General features: G+C 37.5%; 1 long non-coding RNA gene across 2 annotated transcripts in view; it reads left to right on the top strand.

The window, feature by feature from the left end:
- The window catches only part of LOC146768116 (uncharacterized), a 175,488-nt gene that overhangs the window by 48,282 nt on the left and 108,674 nt on the right, over positions 1 to 18,532 (top strand). For both annotated transcript variants that reach the window (XR_014950574.1, XR_014950573.1), the window contains exon 1: positions 1 to 18,532. This exon is cut by the window's left edge and continues 48,282 nt beyond it; it is cut by the window's right edge. This is a non-coding gene — a long non-coding RNA (uncharacterized LOC146768116).

Genomic DNA, 18,532 nt, shown 5'->3' with positions numbered 1-18,532 from the left:
CTGCTGTGGAGTAGTGCCTGTTTTTCTCCATTTCCTGTGGTGTTCAGGAAGGAATGACCTTGCAGACTCAGTTGCCTAAATTTAGGCACTTGTGTGTGTGTTCCCCTGTAAAATGGATTTATAAACTTCTGCAACAGACAATGGAATTTTCATCTGAAGCACACCTGGAGCTTTGGGGTTGGTTGGTGTCACCACAAGGCAGCTGAGCTGTCCTCAGGTTTCTACTGTCTGCATGGGCTTGGGTTGGGATTCAGACATTCAGATTTATGTATCCCATTTGGTATTTTTAAATGTCTTCCTTTAGCTTTCAGGCATCTCTACTTATACCTTTAAATCCTTCTCCTTGTTGGTCTATTTTACCAAAAGCTCAGTGGGTGCAGTTTGGTATGATTCCATTGATATCTGTGTAACTTTGCTGATTTACACAGGCTGTGGCTTTCCTGCAGCTTGGAGGCTTCCTTTTAATGTCCCATTTCTGTGACCATTATTGGATTATAACTTTCACTAAAATTTTCAATGTTGTGATTAATTTGGAAACACTGAAACCCAACATTTTAACTTCTAAAAAACACTAATCAGCGCTTCTGGCCTTTTTTTTTTTTTTCCAGTTTAAGCACTGGCCCATAAACATCTCATTAACAAGAGACTATTGCAAATGTTTTCATTGTTTTCTCTTTGCTTTGTGGTGAGCTAAGTGTTTCTGAGTTTCCTGGGTGGATACATCAGACTGTGACATGCTGAATCTGGTTTTATCAGTTTTATTCTGTTTAAGTGATTTTAAATGCAGCTTGAGGTATGTAGCTATATCATTATAATAATTATTATTATTATTAGTGTCACTCTTTTCACTGCTGTTATTATCAGCATTTGGGAACTACTGATTGTCAGTTCTGTATTGAGAATAACTTAGTATTACTCCAACTAGTTTAGCCAGGAGCAAACTCATTTTTGCTTTGGTTTTCATTTGTGGGGCTGGTGGTGACAAGAATACTGTGGGATTTCAGCTGTTGCAATGTTTGGAGTTCAAACACTGTTTGTCCAGCTATGGGACAAAGATTTCAGTGAGAGGACACATTTCTTTGTAAGTTGAACAAAACATAGAGAGACTTTCACAAGACCTACATGTTTCTTCTTGTTCTAGAAACTCCTCTAAGCCAGAAATATTTGTTGCAATGTGAAATATTCTGTGAGATTATGATAGCTTTGCAGAAATCTTGAAATATGTGGTGTGGCAGGAATTTCTCTTTTCATTAATCTACATTTATAGATAGGTTCAGCAGTACTTAATGAAGAACATAATAGGCATTATAAGTCCAAGTTTTCTGGTTCTGGGACTTAGTTTATTAATACCTTGGTTTAACAAATGGGAGAAGAAAATGTTTCAGCTGTAGGTGGCATTAGTTAAAGGAGAAAATTCAGTGTATGATGATTTTCAGGATGATGTGGGAAGCATTCTTGCTGTGAGCAGCACCATCTCCTGTGGCCATGCAAAGCAGGGGTCCCACAGGGTGCTCAGGCAGCTCAGGAGCACAAGGCAGCACTGAGCTAAAACCCCTGGTCAGGTTTGCACAGGGCTGTAGCTGCTCCTCAGGCACTGCTGGGGGAATGTGCAGATCAGCTTGAGCACTGCAGAGTGTCTGGAGAGTGTGAGCTGCTGGCAGCACATCTGTCTGCAAACAACTGCATCAAAATGTGAGGGGTGGGGGGAGATTTTCTCCATGTAAAGCTGGGCTAACATGGCCCTAGAGCTCTGGAGCAGGGTTAGACACACACAGTTCTGCCTCGCTGTTCCTGCAGTCTACTGCCAAAACCAGGCATTTTAGAGATGTTTTCAAGTGATGTCTAAAAAACATCTAAAGGAGTATAAAGGACTGTGTATTTGCATTTGGTTGAGGAAAATAATCAATTAATACTAAAGTTCAATGCTTTTGAGTATCATAAATGAGACTTTTTAGCAAGTTCTTTTTCCTATACCTTGAAAAGGGTTTGTGGTGATTCTCTCAATGTCTTAGTACTTACATGCCTAAAGACTGCCCACTTTTCTGAGCTATTGGAAAGGCTAAATCATTATTACTTTGCAATCCTAATCTATAAAACACTATGCAAACATGTGCTAGTAACTACACTTATTTTATGCTTGTCAGGGTTTGGAATAATTCCAAAGCCAAATCTGTTGCACTGTGCAGATTTGATTTTGTGATATTCACCTATTGGTTTGAGAGATACACTGGGGCTTTCTAAATGACCTTGGTCAAATATTTACATCAATGCTATTAATCTTTCTGTCAGCTTTATAATTAATTGAAAACTGATTTCTCCATGTAGCAACTTATTCTTAACTTATCAGCAGACATTCTTTCCATCATCTCTGAATCACAGGCTAAGGTTTGAGCACTCAGCAGTTTTAAAAGTGTTATCTCAGCTTTGAGCTCCTGAGCCAGATTAGCATGCGTGTAGTAAATCAAAATGTATTTCTGCAGTTATGCATGTGCTAATTCTCTTTGGGTGTAACTCAGATGGGATGAGAGAGCAAAAATAGAGAGGTAATCATCAACCAGAGCAGGATTTCCCAGCTTGTGGACAGGTGTGTTACTATGACCCTCCTCAAAGCAGAGATGTCACTGTGAGGTTAAAATGTCGAACTCTAACAATAGAGACATAAACAGAGAGAAAGAGCAAAGATAAGACATCTGGTGCTTTTCTTAAAGATTCTGAGGTTGAAGTCAACTCTTTGCTCAGTTTTGATAATTTATGACATGATCAAGGAACTTGTGTGGTCCAACACGTGAGTGAGCTGATTTAAGGTAAAGCAATCTCTTACTGTTTGCTTTCCACACAGTCAGAAAAGGGAGCCTTTTTCCTTCATGGTGAGATAGCCCATTTGGCTGCACATTATGATCCGTGTGTCTTTGCTCTTGTGCTAGCTCATCCAAGTTTGGACTGTTCACCTTGTGCATCTCTCTGGCACCTGTGTGCTCCCTGAGTTTTGGGAATGCTACCAGTCCTGAAGGAAAACCTCCTGGGGCTGCCTGAGCACAGACTCAGCAACTCCACGCGTGGGAGGCTGTACTGCACCAATTGTTCTCAGCATAAATGATTCTAATAAAGCTCAGCACTGGGCACAAGAGAGTCTGATTTGGAACAGAATTCCTTCTACCTGGGACATTGGGCACATTGGCCCAACACACACTGGGTCCTGCTTGTATCTGTGCTACAGAAATGATTATTGCTGTATGAATCACTGGGCTGTATGAGGTTTCTTTTGAATTCATATTTGATGCAGTTTTCCATATATATTATTGTGCTTGTGTCTAAAACATTAGCTGATTAAATAAATAGATATTTAACTGTGTCTGAATTGTCCCTCCAACCCAACTCCTAAGGTTGGATTGATTTTCAGAAACATAATTGTATGTATCAAAAAATTACTTAGCCTCTCCTGAACCTCTTTTATTGATTTAAGAACTTAGCACTGGCTAGTTCAATCACTGACTACATAAAATTCCTGATTACTTAATCAAAATGAAAGATAAGAGCACAAAGAAGATGACCTCTAAGTTTGTAATCAGCTGTAGCTATTGTCATGAGCACTGCTGTCAACTTCACAAGCTGAAGATCATAAAGATAATGAGGTCAGGTTCATTTGAGTCAAAACAACAAGAACAGACTTCACTGAAATGAAATAAGAGTTAGCTGTAAATGTTTAAGTATGTGAGAATGACTGTAAAAATTTTAATCCTGAACAAAGTGTTTCTTTTTGTTGAGTATCAACTTTTGTCACTAGGAGAACAGGGTTTGCCAACTAATTGAGCATTTTTTTTGTTGGTTTCTTCAGTACTTAGTAGGTTTTACAAACCTCCGTTCAGCAGATGCCAAATTGCAGATATTGTTACCAAAGTTGGTTTCTAGTCCTCCTCTTGTGGAGAAATTTTTAAAAGTTCATTCAAATCCAAGTCGTGGATAATTGGGAATCCAGAACAAAAGTGCAATGCAATTGCCCTTAAACCACCTCAAAACTTGCATCATTAATAATGTGATTTTGCAATTTTTTTAATAACTACAATCTTTGATTCTCTGGTTTTCAAGGCTGACCTTGCACCCTCTTTCATGGCATTTCCTGTGGCTGCCATTAATTGCAAATAATTCTGTACCTTTCATGCCTTTGTTGGTGTGCCTTTATAGCCAAATCATTCACATCAGAACAAATGTGAAGAAACATGGTTTAAGAAAAGACAGAAAAACGGCATAATTTAATTCTCCAGCTGTTCACCTTTTTCATAAATCATTTGCCTTCCCTTGTAAAAGACACAAGCCTCATAGAAATATGAGGTAGTCACTGACAACATGATTCTCAAAGTAGTTATATCTTCCAGTTAAGTAATGAAATACTTCTAGACACTGGAGTACAACTTAGACTAATAGGCATTTCAAGGCATAAAAAAATCCCTGCCTGCTAAAGAAGCTTTATGTGCCATTGCGCTGATGAAGAGCAACAGCTTCAAATTCAGCTTGATAAGAACTTTGTAAATAATATTATGCATCTCAATAAATACTACCACCTATTCAGAAACCTTCCTGCCATGCTCTCTGTTCTTTATCAGGTTTGACTTATTATATCTGAAGTCTTGAACAGTTTGAATGGGACTAAAAATGCTTTAATACAGAGAAATTGAGAGAAAAAATGCTGAATGGTTAAAAAAAAAAATCTTCTCTTTGTATTCATGATGTTAATCACCTGTACTTGTGACTGCATTCTTGTAAATTCCTGTCTATTATTTTGAGAGAGGAAGATGAATTATCTTGTGCATTGCAGAAATTAATAACACAACTTTTACTTTTTTTACAGGTAACACCAGAATAAAGGGGAGCCAAACATGACTTTCATGTTGAGCTTTCAGAATTTACTTCTACTCTTGGTCTTGTGAGGCAGTGCAGCAGTCAGGACAGGTCAAGGTCTAAATGGCATATTGGTACCCCAGGTGTTCTGCATGGGTATTAAAAGACTTAACAAAGCAAAAATAAAAAGAAAATTATTATCACAGAGAAGCTGCCTAATCTGCACTTCAGTGGAGTTTTTTTTTCCTCCAAAAGTGAAATAATCTAATCAAAAGAAGAACAAAAAAAATTACTTTGTATAGATTACTGATTTATACATAGATATACTAAATTATTAGGACATGAAGGGAAAACAGTTCTGCCATTACAGTAGGCAGAGCAGAGCTTGTCAAAAAGATAATGCTGAAATAGGATAAATATTGTTTCTTTAATATTCAAGAACAGGGTTTATAGCATTGCAGTGTTTGTGATTAATGAGGTAGAAAACAGATGCTCTATCAGTGGAGATATCATCAATGTTCTGTATAAGGAATAGTTTACTATTTCACAAAAGCTTTGTGACTTTCTGGCCTTGCTTAGGGACTTGGCAGGGTATGAAATGAAGATGAATGATAGTTTAAACAGAGTTCACTTTTCCTCACAAGACCTTATTAGTAAAATAGGAATACAGAACATTGGCTTGCAAGATTAGTAACATGTGAAGCACCTCTGTAATATACTTTCTTTTTTTAAATAATTGATTAGGAACATGTAGGACAGATCTCATTATCAAGGTCTATTGATTTTTCTGCTCACAGCCTGTTGCTAAATAATTTTCCAATTATAAAATAATGTTGTAAGTATAGAGGACAGATTTGGATGGAAGTCTTAATAATTCAATGAGCAGAGCAGATTTTTTAAGTCGAGAAAGACAGGGAGGTAATGTGGAACTTGAACAGAATGGCTTATCTAAGTAGACTATGAACACTCAGCCCCTCAAAGGAAGCACCATGGAAAGGTTTGTTTGAAGATGGATTATTAGAAGACTGTGTATTTGTTTGTGTGTTTGTTTGCCATAAGAAGATGCAGCACAAAATGTGGTCACTGAAAATTTGTAAGAACAGAAAAACTGTTTTGTGTTTCTGACAAGACAGAGGTATTTTTCAATCCTTAGACTATAGGAAAAAAAATTTACAGTTACAAATCAAGTATAATAATAAAGGGAATAGGTTGCAGCAGCCTGGATACTTGGCCATTGGTAATGACTGCGTACATAAAAAGGATAAATACTTCTGTAATTTTTGACAACACTTTTTAGCCCAGAAACTCTAAACACCTGTAGTAAATGAAGGGATTTAGCTTCTTAAATTCTATGCTTATTTTCCTGTTGCTGAAAACAAATATTACATGGTAGCAGACACAATTAATTTCATCTTAATTTTGCATTCCAAAAGTCCACAGTATATTACTTAGTCTCCTCTGTAAAGAATGGAAGGTAATTCAGATGACCTGCTTTGGGTCCCTTATTTCAGATGGGTGAATCTCACTCCAAAGGAGATTGTGTTGGTAGTGAGGGATCCCAGAAAGTAGCTTCAGAAAAAATAGTGAACTTTCAGTGCCTAAAGAAGGCAAAGCCTGACAGAATACTCTTCTCTGATGGTAAGGAACCCCATCTTTGTTTTTTAAATCTCATACATCTTAGACTATGCATGGTTGGATGTATATTAGAAGCAGGCATATATATATATATATATATATATATAAACTCCAATATACTATAAAATATCCAAAGTGTAGAGTGTAATAATCATGGGAAACCAGCTCCCTGAGATGGGAAATAGTATTTATACTAGCTTCCAAGAGTGCATAGAGGTAAATCAATAAAGACAGTCCTTCTTTAGCTACCTAAATCTATGAAATTTCATATGCAGCTGTAGTTTTAAGTATTGATTTTGTTACAAACTTTGGGAATTATTTATTTTTACTTTGTTTTATAGCTTAAGAAGATCTTTGCTTACTTGCAATTAATTCCAGTTCTGCATTTATTTATATTCGTTAGTAACTGTGGGTTTTTTTTTTATTTTTTTTGCTTGGATAGCAAATCTTTGCAATTCTTCTCAATAAAATGAAATAATATTAAACCAGAGAGAAAATATTTTGGATTAAAAGAAACAATGACATTATTCCCCATGCTTATTTAACCCCTTTAAAATCCAACTTAATTCTGAGATGGAAAACCATTTCAAATGCTGAAGATGAAACATTTAATTTTGAAAATGGTGAGTAAAGCAGTAGTGGGAAAAAGAGAGAAATGAGTCTGTAGTGTTTTACACTATCAGATCTTTTTTGATATCTAACTGCACAGCAACCTTCACCTGCTGGCTGTTGTTGTACTGGAGGAGCCTCTGCAGACTGGCAGTTTCCTGTTCATCAGCATCCAAGTGCTGCAAGTCTACCTTCTTGCAGCAAATTTTAGCTCTGCAGGCCTTGAGATTCCACAGGTTCATCATCTCACTCTTCCACAGTTCCAAAATTCACAAGCTATTGAAAGTAAACACACAAAAAATTTTTAGAAGGTGGTTTGCAGTAACAGCCTAAATAGCCAATGCAAGGATCTATTGGACAGGCAGTGCTGCACATTTAGATGAAAGATAGTCCAATTCTTCTCACACCACCGTCTGTCTCCTCACATTCATCAGCCCTTCAAATTGTGTTATAAGATCATTCAGTGAAGGATTCTGGCTTTACACTGTGAAGAACAAACAGGTCAGCAGCCCTTGGCCCCACACAGAAACCTGTAACACACATACAGGATTAACCAAGAGCAGCACTTTTTATCTTTTGGGGAAGCAATCAGTAATTGAGATTGTATTTCCACATGTGAAACAATGTGATTTGCAAGTGACTCAAATTTAAAAATAACTTCTTAGAAAAGGCAGGGAAAATAACCCATAAAATCCCAGAAAGATATAATGTACAGGGAAGGTATTATTTAGCCTACGTGTTTATTTTTAAAAGACTACAGCTTCGCTTCTGTCATTCCTTTTGCCTTTATAAGATAAAAACTGTAACACCACAGACAGTGCAGGAGATTGCTTTCATACCACTACAAAAAGGGTGTGGCAGTCACAGGGACTTGAGTCTGGTGGTCATCTTATACTCAGATTTATGTCACTGTACCAACACTACAGTGAGATAAGATTAAAGGTGTCTCAAATCTTCCATCACACCTCCAGCACTGGAGAGCTGTCTGAACTATGATGATGTGTAGACAGAAACCCTTCTGGGTCTCCTCTATTCTGTATGTTCAGTCCTGTCCAATATTTATCCTATCTAGATGCTAAAAACTGGGATTTTTTGGATGGGAATTTTTTGGATGGGTCTTCAGAGGAAAAAACTAGGCTTGTGAGGGGAACTAAACAGCAGAGTTTTATGGCAGTGAAGTGGCAAAAGTCTTAAATGTCTTGTGGAGTAGAAGTTTTCTGTGGCAAAAATAGGAGATGTGAATATTGTACCAGACAAGGCAAGTAGCAACCCAAAATTTCAGGCATGGAATATGAGTGTCAGATCCTTGGGGCAGGAGTGCAAGACAGATAAATGTACAACACCTGGCTGTAAGCTTGGGAGACTCCTCCATATGTCATGTGTAGTAGCCTATGTACCACCATTGTAAAAATAGCAAAGAAACACTACATCTGAAAATCATGGGACTCTTGCATATTTTATTTTCTTGGTGTTTGGTCTGTTTGATTCCTCATCGAGAATGACAAAAAATAAAGGATCACATAGGTGACAAGACAACCCCAACAATTTTATGGACATTTGTGAAAGACAGAAGAATATTCACATATTTGTCATGATACTCAGACTCTGGTGGCATCTGATATCTCAGATAAATTTGGATGAAAATGAATGAACAGTATACCTGAATAAGACAAGCCAGATGGTATGTGTGATCCTGACATTTTCTGAAACTGAAAGGTATTTCATTAAATAAATTACTACTTTTCATTTTCCCTAAACAAATAATTAGCATTTCAGCAGGACAGAATACCTACTTAAAATAGCTATAAAAATATTTACTGACATTTACTTAGTTTTTCTCTCTTTCTTTTACTTTTCAGGTAGTAGAACTTCCCACATAAATACACATTAACAAGAATCTTGGAGTAAGAAAGTAATTATGTGTATACTTACATATTTATTTATGAAATATATGATTTAAATGTTTACAGCTGATTTTTTTTAATGCTTTGTTGCTTCAATCAAAATCTTACAAGAAAATATATCCCATTGTCCCATTTCAAATGAAACACTGGCATGAGGTTCATGTCTTATCCTATTTAGCAAGAAACTTAAAAGAAATTATAGTTTACTTTCTGGTCTGATGCAAGTGGTGTCATTTTTTTTTTTTTTTTGTTATTGTTTTTGCACAGATAATATCTATTCTCCAAATCTGAATTATTTTGCTTGGCTTCAAGCAAGACAGTATTATTTTTTCATAGGGCAATATGTTTTAAAAATGAAGGAATAAGGTTCTTTATTATTGACACTAGATATTAGTTTTAAGAAACCTCAATGAGGGCTGAAGCTGTGTAACTCTTAGTGTCTCACAAATACAGAGCTAATTTCAGGGGTGAGTGGTTTCAGTGTCCCTGTGTGCTCCTACTCAATGAAGATAACTTCTCTCCTCCTGCAAACTTGAACTTCATGCTCTCACATATAATCATGGAATTTACCATGTGCTCATCATTTGGCTGCTCAGCTCTGCTATTGCTCCAGACCCATTATTTCAGTACTACCACATCCTAAACTTGCCAAGAAACATGATTTCATCTCTTACAGGGCATGTTAACTTATCCCAAAGAGAGAACAGGAGACCTGCAGGAGGAAACCTGCACACCACCATAAAAATTAAAGATGAATGAGGCTTTCACCTGTTTTGTTATTTTGGTGGAGAGCTGAACAGGCTGACATATGTGTAAGTGTTAGATGGGAGAGAGCATAAGGGAGAGATTGTAAGGAAAATTCTCTATGGATAAAGAAACCAAATCTTTAATTTTTTTTTTAATTTTATTTTTTTGGTCACATTAGGACCTCAGTGTGGTTGATGAGTTCAGCATTGGAAAAAACAAGAACTTCTGCATTGAGACTTATATATAAGAATGTTTTGATAAAACAGTAAGAAAAACTGAATTTGTGATGATCCTGTCTCCCTTACCCTCCTCCCCTCCCCCCCCCCCCCCCCCGCCACTTTCCCTTGCATATTCCAACTAAAGCTGCCTATTTCAGAAGGTCCCAGAATAATATACACTTTCTCCAGTAATGCAGAAACCTCTGGATGAAGGAAAGTCCGGCTAATCCATAATAATGGCAGGTCTGTTTATTGATCTCACAAATTGCACTTTACTTGACCTATCAAAAAAGCAGAATTCTCAGCATGTGCTTTCCTGCTACTCTAAGAGCCTCTCCTCACCTCGGGCAGATTGCTCCCCCCCAGCCTCTCCCCCTCTGCTGGCAGCTGTTGTAAACCCTGGTCTAAATTCATTAACCTTCCTCCAAACAATCTGTTTGAGTTCATCCTTGAGAAAGTGCAGATAGAACAATAAACACTCACTACTGATTTTCTTCCCTGACTTTCCTAACACACCCATGCACAAGCTGTCTACCTAATTTTCTCCTAATAGGAGGAAAATTAAAATCAAAATCAATGGGAATTGAAATCAGCCCACAGACTAGAATTTCCTAATTAGGAATGCACTCATTGTAGGCAGTATTAATGCCTGTCTAATACCAAGGAATACTGCACAGAGGGATCTGAGTGGTACCAGACCAATCAGTGGAATGTATCTGTAAGAAGCAATCAAAGGGAAAGCCAGTGCTTAATGGAAAAACCTGTTCAGTGTGACTTGTTGATTGCACATTGCTCCTACCTGAACAACTACCTGAAGTGCAGAGTTGTTGTTGCCATGCAAATGCTGTGAGTGGATCTCCAGTGATTCTTGACTGGATAATAAGCTTTGTTTTGCTTTAAATGGATAAAATTATGTACAGCTGCATGACTTGGATGATGGTGTAACTACACAGTGTTGAGTTATATCCAGAGCCAGGACATTCTGGAAGTACATTCCTGGCTATTTCTTAGCTGTACCTTTTCAGAGAATGCATTTTATCTTTTAAAAAATTGTGTCTATGAACAATGCAATTTTTGATAATCTAATGTGAATGCTACAGGAAACAAAAAGAGAATGCTTTAAAGGAATCACTGACCTTTAAATGCCTGATTCCCTTTACCAATAAAAAGAGGTGTGTTCTGGCTCACATCTAATTTTATTGGAATTTTGAATCATATGTGCCTGGAAATACTCTCTGGTCTTATTGTCTCAGAAAGAATACAAAATACGAAATTGAATTGTAGGCCTAAGGTAGAGTAACTATATATTTTTTGACCAAAATGAGAAAGGGTACCTTAGGTAAAGCATTAAATTTCTAGTTGGCTAAAAGTAGCTATGATGAATCAAAGCAAAGAAGTACTGAGATAGCTAAAAAAAGTTTGAAAAAGTTTTGCTAAATTTTTTGCAAGTTCTGCTCTCACTCGAACTCCCTTTAAATAGCCATTTCCAAATATCATCTTACATAAATAGCTCTAAAAAACCTGTATCTGTCAAATTGTCAAAATCATGTTCAGAGAGATGACTTTGCTAAGTATGACTGCAGGTCAGATGTGGGTTCTGCCAGTTGTGCAGAGGTTTGTGAGCATCCTAAGTAAAAGTGCATTGCAATTTTTTGAGAAAAGGATTAAAAGGGGACAAAACTCCTCGGTGTTGTTTCTGAGGCATCCAATAGCATTATTTTAAATGTAGAAGTATGAAGGTGTTGCAAAAAACTTTAAAAGGATATCTTGCATTTTGAGGAGGGGAGATTGTCTTGGGCTTGACATTTGTCTTGGAAATCAAAAGTTTTTTGGTAGAATGATGAGCAGAGGCATTGGAAAACAGAAAGAACAATAAAATTGCAGTTTTTGTATTTGTTTCCCCATCCTTAGTAATGTTTTTATTAACAGATCCAAAGTAGTGTCAAAACATTCCCAGCCTCTGGATCTGAGAAGGCACTTAAGGACACACTGTGTATGTCATGCAGCCTAGAAGGCTGTGAAAATTTAAAGGCTTGCCATTTGAATAATAGTATTTTTATCTATCTAGAAGTGGTGAATTATAGCATTTTGCTGCAGTAGATGATAGGATTGTAGATTGATTTTGAATTAGTATGGTGAACAGAATAGGAATATTATTTTGGTGTGAGCTAATCAGATCTAGCAGCTCCCAACGAAGGGGCTGTTCATTGGCTGGTGTTTCTCAGGAGAAGCCTTGAGTACATTAAGGCAGCTGTAAGAAGCAGTGTGGTTGGTGGAAGACAGACTTACCTTTCCAAAAATCAGAGTCAGGCAATGTCAGTCAATGGCTTGTCTGAGTTTGCTAGAGAAAGGGGAATTATTGGAATACAAATTCAAGGATTGATTTGAGTCACACCAGGTTAGAATAGTTCAGAAATTATTTGTGCTGTAGGAAACCACTGAAGTTATGCCTTAAAACTCCTTAATATCCAATAAATTATTGTGTAATGACTGAATGGTCAGCCATTGCAGCAGCAAAACTGGTATATTGCTTTATAATGTTCCTTCTTGGCTCATCTGTAATATTTGGTGAACAGCACCTGATTGATGGGAATGTGATGCTAATCCATCTCCTCCACATGACAAGCCACAGAGAACATCCAGATAAAACAGCCTGTGCTTCTGACACCCAGAAAAGGTTGAAACGGCTGCCAGGAGTTATTGAGCTGGAGAGAATTTTAAATGAGTGAATTGGGCATGAGTCACATCTTTCCACAGAGCAACTGTGGGCACTGGCTGCCGGAGCTCTGGAGAAGTCAACAAGGGCCCCTTTGGAGGGAGCTGGGGGAAAATTTCATAACTGACTTGGATTTGGGATTCTGCCGTGCATCTGGGGTAACAACACCCCACAATAGCTAAGATTATTTAAAGGAAGCAGCTTCAAATTGTCAATAACTCAAATACCAGCAAACTTGGGTGGTGAAGGGTGGCAGAGTGTTAATTGGTCTGGAAGCAGTATAAATACTTTCTGCATTTATCTCACTTACTAATGTTCACTGGTGATATGTTATCAGTAATTTATGATGTGCCATGACAATTGCTTACATTTCTGACAAAAATAGCAATTAATTAGAAGAATGAGGATTTTCCTCAAATGTTTTCATCAAGTCATAAAGGGGATTTCTTTCCTTCCATGCATGAATTGCCTGTAAAAAGCCTTTTAATTTTGCAGTTTTCTCTCTTGCCTGAATTTGGTCCAGTTTTTAAACTTTTCTAAGAACCTTCCAATACTCTAATGAAATTACTTGTATTAATTATGTGCATATCCAGTGCATACATTGGCATGAAATGACAGTGACAAGTACAAAAGAAATTCATCAGTTTAATCACGCACTTTCTAGATACTTGATTCTTACATTATTGCCTACTTGGTTTTGTTTTTCCCTCACAGACATGGTAGTTACTAACAAATACCATCATCTAAAGGAGAATTAAAATGTGCAGCAAAATTTTCAAGTGTTGCCTCACATATGGGGAGTCCTCTATATTTAGATTTATTTATTATTTATATTTATAGCCTCAAAATTTCATTCAGGATGCTTATGAGGTGCAGGAAAATGAGTGGAGGGGTTCAGTTTGTTCAGTTTGTTCAGTTGAGTATCACAGTGCAGATAGGTGCTGCACTGTCGTCACTTCCAACCTCAGGGAAAGGCTTTTGCTGCATTGTGAGAAAAGTCAAATGCTTTCTGAAGATTATGACTGCCATGAATCCAGAAGGTCTCTGTGATCTAACTGGTTTGGTAGCTGGAATAAAAATACTGTAAAATCCAGGCATCCTTGATATTTTAAAAAAAAGTTTTGAGACAATATCATCTTTCTGTTTGCAAAGTAGACAAGGTTCAGTCATGTTGCCAAGTACATTTACTTGTGCTATTCAGTGAACACTAGTAGAATTTGGAAAATGAAGAGTTTGCCTAATTTTTGATGATTTAAGAGATTCTAGAAATATATTTCAGAATTCAGAGGGAACCTGAAAACACAGATGTAATATTACAGTTGCATTCACAGGCTACCAAAAGACAGACAATACCAGTGAAGATTCAAGTCAGAAACAATTCACTTTAGTGTATTTCTTCTTTGCAGGAAAGCAGGAGAAAGCAGTAATGAAACTCCTTGTAATAAGTTTTATAAGCAGACATATTCAAACATTATTGGAGCCAACTGAAAGTAACTGTTTAGGAGTTTTGGTAAGTCCTGGAGCTGTCAGATTTTAGTTAAATCTGTATTTGTATTTAGTTATGTGCATACACTTCCTTCTAGACCCACTTGTTTTATAACTCGGCTTTAAAAAAGTTTCACCTGGCAAGTCAATTTTTAGCTATGGATAGAATCTAGGATCTGAGCACCAAGTGTGGGGTGTTGAAATATGACTTAAACATAAAAGACAGAAAGTGGCACTGTGGAGGTGTGAAGCACTGCAGCTGAAATGGAACAATGATGCTTAATGTTAGAGAGCAAACAAATGTTATATTCCAAACAAAGGGCAGAATTTAGTCAGTAGGATCAGTCAATAGAAAAGGAGACTCAATCTTCTGATATATTACAGAAACAGTTCTGGTTTTTCAGAAAGACTTTTTTAGGGTTGTATTTAATCACTTTATTGAACTCTCTTAGGTCTGTACTGCTTAACAGTGCAGTGATATGAGCTGCCATACTCAGCAATACATGCTTTCCATTAGACCCATGAGGAATAGATCAGGACTGCCTGCAAATTAGACAGGGAAAACTAATTGAAATGACTTTTTTCCCCTAAATTTTTCTAATTCCAGGTACAGAATATATTTCTCCAGTTCTCAGAGAGTAGGTGACAGGCTAATTTCAAGGGTGAAGAAAATACTGTAGAAATACCATGTGGCAACAGTGAGAATCACTGGGCTTGTTGAGTCTGGAAGAGTATTTGGCTCAGAGGACTCTGCTTTTTGTGAAACTGCTGTTATCTCCCAGCCCTTGTCCTCAGACATTGAGCTGTTATGTCAGTGGCACTGAACAAAAATTATCCAGAGTTAACAGATAGGAAAAGGATCTTCAATTTGAAAAGGCAACTAGCAATTTAAAAAACACAAATCCAATAAAACAACATACTAAACTATCTATTTTTTCAGTTAAAATAATCAGGAAAAGAAATTAATTTTGCTTCTGGAAAAAACATTCCTCCAGATCCTCTATTTCTATGACTTTGTGTGCAGGAACACTGTGTGTTCTAGAAGAGGTGGCCCATTTTTTTGGACTACTTTGACAAGAGCAGTGAATTTCAGTTTCCAAATTTTCTTGTGTGTGGAAACTCTGAGGCACAGTTCATGGACCTGGGCTGTCTGCTGAAAATACTGTCAGGAATGATAAAAATGATAATAAATTTGGTTTTACTGCTCCTCCCTGTTGTAGTAGATTTGTTTTGTATCTTTACACAAAAATACAGACCTTCTTTATAAACCCCTGGGGAGGAATTTTTGCACAAAAGTAACATTCTCTTTCTCTTCACTTATGTCTGTAGTGTCTTTTTATATTTGTGGAAGGTGTCCAACAGGTTGGAAAATGCATTGAAAACCTAAGCCAGTCAGTAAAATACTGGTTCTAGTTTAAACAAAAACCAAGCAGGTTTTCCTCTTTCCAAAGCAGTGTCTCCAAAAATACTTCTCAGGTTCAGAGAGTAGATTTTTTGTCCTGCTTTAACTCCTTCTGTGCTGACTAACAAGCAAGGTTATTTTTGCATAGCATAATACATGTCCCTTTTCTGGAAAAATATTTTTCACAGAATCATGAATTTGGTAGGGTTGGAAGGGACCCCTGGGGATCATCCAGTCCAACTCACCTGGCAAGGCAGGGTCACCTGGAGCAGGTTACACAGAAATGTGTCCAGGTGGGTTTTGGATGTCTCCAGAGAGGCAGACTCCATGACCTCCCTGGGCAGCTGTTCCAGTGCTCTGCCACCCTCATTGTAAAGAACTGCTTCCCATGCTGAGGTGAAACCTTGCATTTTAGTTTATGGACATTGCTCCTTGTCCTGCCACTGAGCACCCCCAAAAAGAGTCTGGCACCTGTCTTTTCTCTAACAGCAGAAGAAGGTTTGAGCAGAACTATAGAAATTTCTTATATATTTGGCTAAAATATTTGCTAGTACAAAAGGAAGTTATTACAATAGCGTTTATGCCTAGTAGTGCAGAATTTGAACCACAGTGCATGAATCAAGGGCATTGGCAAAGGAAATGTAATCATTTCCCTGTGATTTTTTTAAATCATATAGGGAACACATGGCATTTTTTGACAATTGTTTTGTAAAATTTCATAAGAATTTTCCAGAATGTATTGCTAAATGAAAATGACATGTGAATTTTAGTGCTGAATAAGAAGAAGTAGGATTGGCAAAAGGAAAATACTGGTCAAAAGTAAATAGTAAAAGAAAATGATAATGGCCTTTCCCAGCTAATGCCCAGAATGTTATGTGCAGGTTTTTCTTATGAGGATGGGAAAGGACATTATTTGCCTTGGACAAGGACATGTTCTTTGTCTTTCCTGTACTTAAGACTTTACAATACACCTTCCAAACTCCACAACACATCTAAAGCATACCTCCATACTCCACACTGTGGAGGAAAGTAATTTTGACTGACCAAAACCAGCACAGCACTCCATCAGGGACAGCAAACCAACAACTAAAATCTTGTTTGAATAGGTTCAAAGTCCTTCAGATATGGTAAGAGGATGCAAATAACCCATTTTAAGTGGTCAGACAAGAGCTGAGTCTGGATGAGGGAAAATGAAAGAACAATTTTCCTAATGAACTATCTATAAAGATTTTTCTTTTTCATCTCAAAAATCCCTCCTTTTCAGTATTTTCAATATTCAGTGTTGCTGCAGAAAGATTCTGATAAATGACTATTTTTGGAAAAGCAGTTTCCCTGCAAAATACCCAACCAGCAATACTTTCACTTAGGGTCCAGTCTGGTCCCTGTAATAGCCAGTGGGAATGAATTCAGAACATCTGAATTCAATGAACAGTTCAAAATTACACCTTTTTAGCTTATTTTCCCTGTACAGTACACTACAAGAAAAGTGTGTATGGACAGTTCAAACCTGTGTGTATAGCAGAAGTCCTGCTTTCTGTGAGATAGAACATTGTGCTAATCTCAATGTGAACTATAATTCTGGGTTAGCTAAAGCTAAAATGCAGCAGGTAAAACTGCTGCTGTGGACCAAGAAAGCACAGGTGGGATGCATGAAGCATAAGACAGGAGAGAGCAAGTGATGTGAATATGAAGATCTGAGGGGAGCAGAAACCAGTGGACAGGGCTGAAAGTGACTGGGGGGGAGTGGGCATCTGAAGGGGAGGCCAAAGAGGAATGGATTAAAAAAAAATACAAAAGAGAAATAATAGAGGGGGAAGGAAAATGAACCTGAAGGCAGTGATGGTGGAACAGTAGAACAGCTTCCATCTTTGCAATACTTCACAGAGATTTAAGAACAAAGACCCATGACAGCTCTGAATTCAGGGCAGAATACACAGCTGAGAACAAGAACAAAAATGGCACTGATTTTAAATGACCTAAGACACAATGTGCTGTCTTGATTTCTATTTTATTTTCTTTTATTTTATTTCAAGAGTCATGAAGTCCATACATTGCATTTTTATGCCTCTCTGACATTCCCTGTTTCTTTTTTCCTGTCAAGAGATAACTTTGTTTTCTTGCATAAACTCATGATTCATTTTGTGTAACTCAGGAAGGATCCTCAAGGCAGAAACCTTTCTCCTTCATTTGGAGCATCTGTAAAATACAAGATGGAAAAAAATCTAATGGGTATAGCAAGAGCATCTAGATCCTTGCTATCTTTCACCTGATCAAGGCAAAAGGCTGCCCTGGCTTTAAAGGAAGTTCATTTGCAGCCCTCTTCTCCCCTCTGTATACAGAAGGGTTCATGCTGCTGGCTGCCAGGGCAGCTGGTCAGTATCCAAACTCTCATCTGAAAGTAATCCTACCTGTTAACCCACACAGTATAGATTCAGAAGTGCCTTTTATTCCAGCTCACTTTCTGTCCTCTGTCTAGGCAAAGTCCCTCTAGTTTTCAGTGGGAAGGCTTAGCCAACAGCAGCCAGTTACCTAAATTCTGCCTCTTTCCTCCTTCTTATCCCACAAAACTTGGAGCTCATCATGTTCCAAGACAAGTTCTGACTGTGTGCATTGATAAAAAAAACCCCAGAACATGAAGATTGAGAGAGAAAAACAACCACTTTAAAGGTGAGTGACAGAACTTGGTTACACCTTCTTTGAGTTTCAGGAATTAGTTTCTTCTCAAGAGAAATATGAAATATTTGTCTTGCAGCCTGATGCCTTCCTTCTCCCTTCCTCTAGAGTGGGATTTTCTCTAGAGAGTAAAACTGACAGCTACACTCTGGGCTCACTGAGAAGTGGACGGGACATCCATCTTTGATCTGAAATGCTCCTGCACAGGGCATTTACCCAGCTGGGTCCAGTTGCTGCTCAGGTGTCATGGGGTGAAGTTAAGGTGTTTGTATCCCCAATAGTGTGTTCTGATTATGTTTGATATTAT

Source organism: Lonchura striata, chromosome 2 (assembly GCF_050655825.1).
Source record: "Lonchura striata isolate lonStrDom1 chromosome 2, ASM5065582v1, whole genome shotgun sequence".
Classification (NCBI taxonomy): domain Eukaryota; kingdom Metazoa; phylum Chordata; class Aves; order Passeriformes; family Estrildidae; genus Lonchura; species Lonchura striata.
Note: the sequence above shows the minus strand (reverse complement) of the source record. Positions and strands in the feature narration are given on the sequence as shown.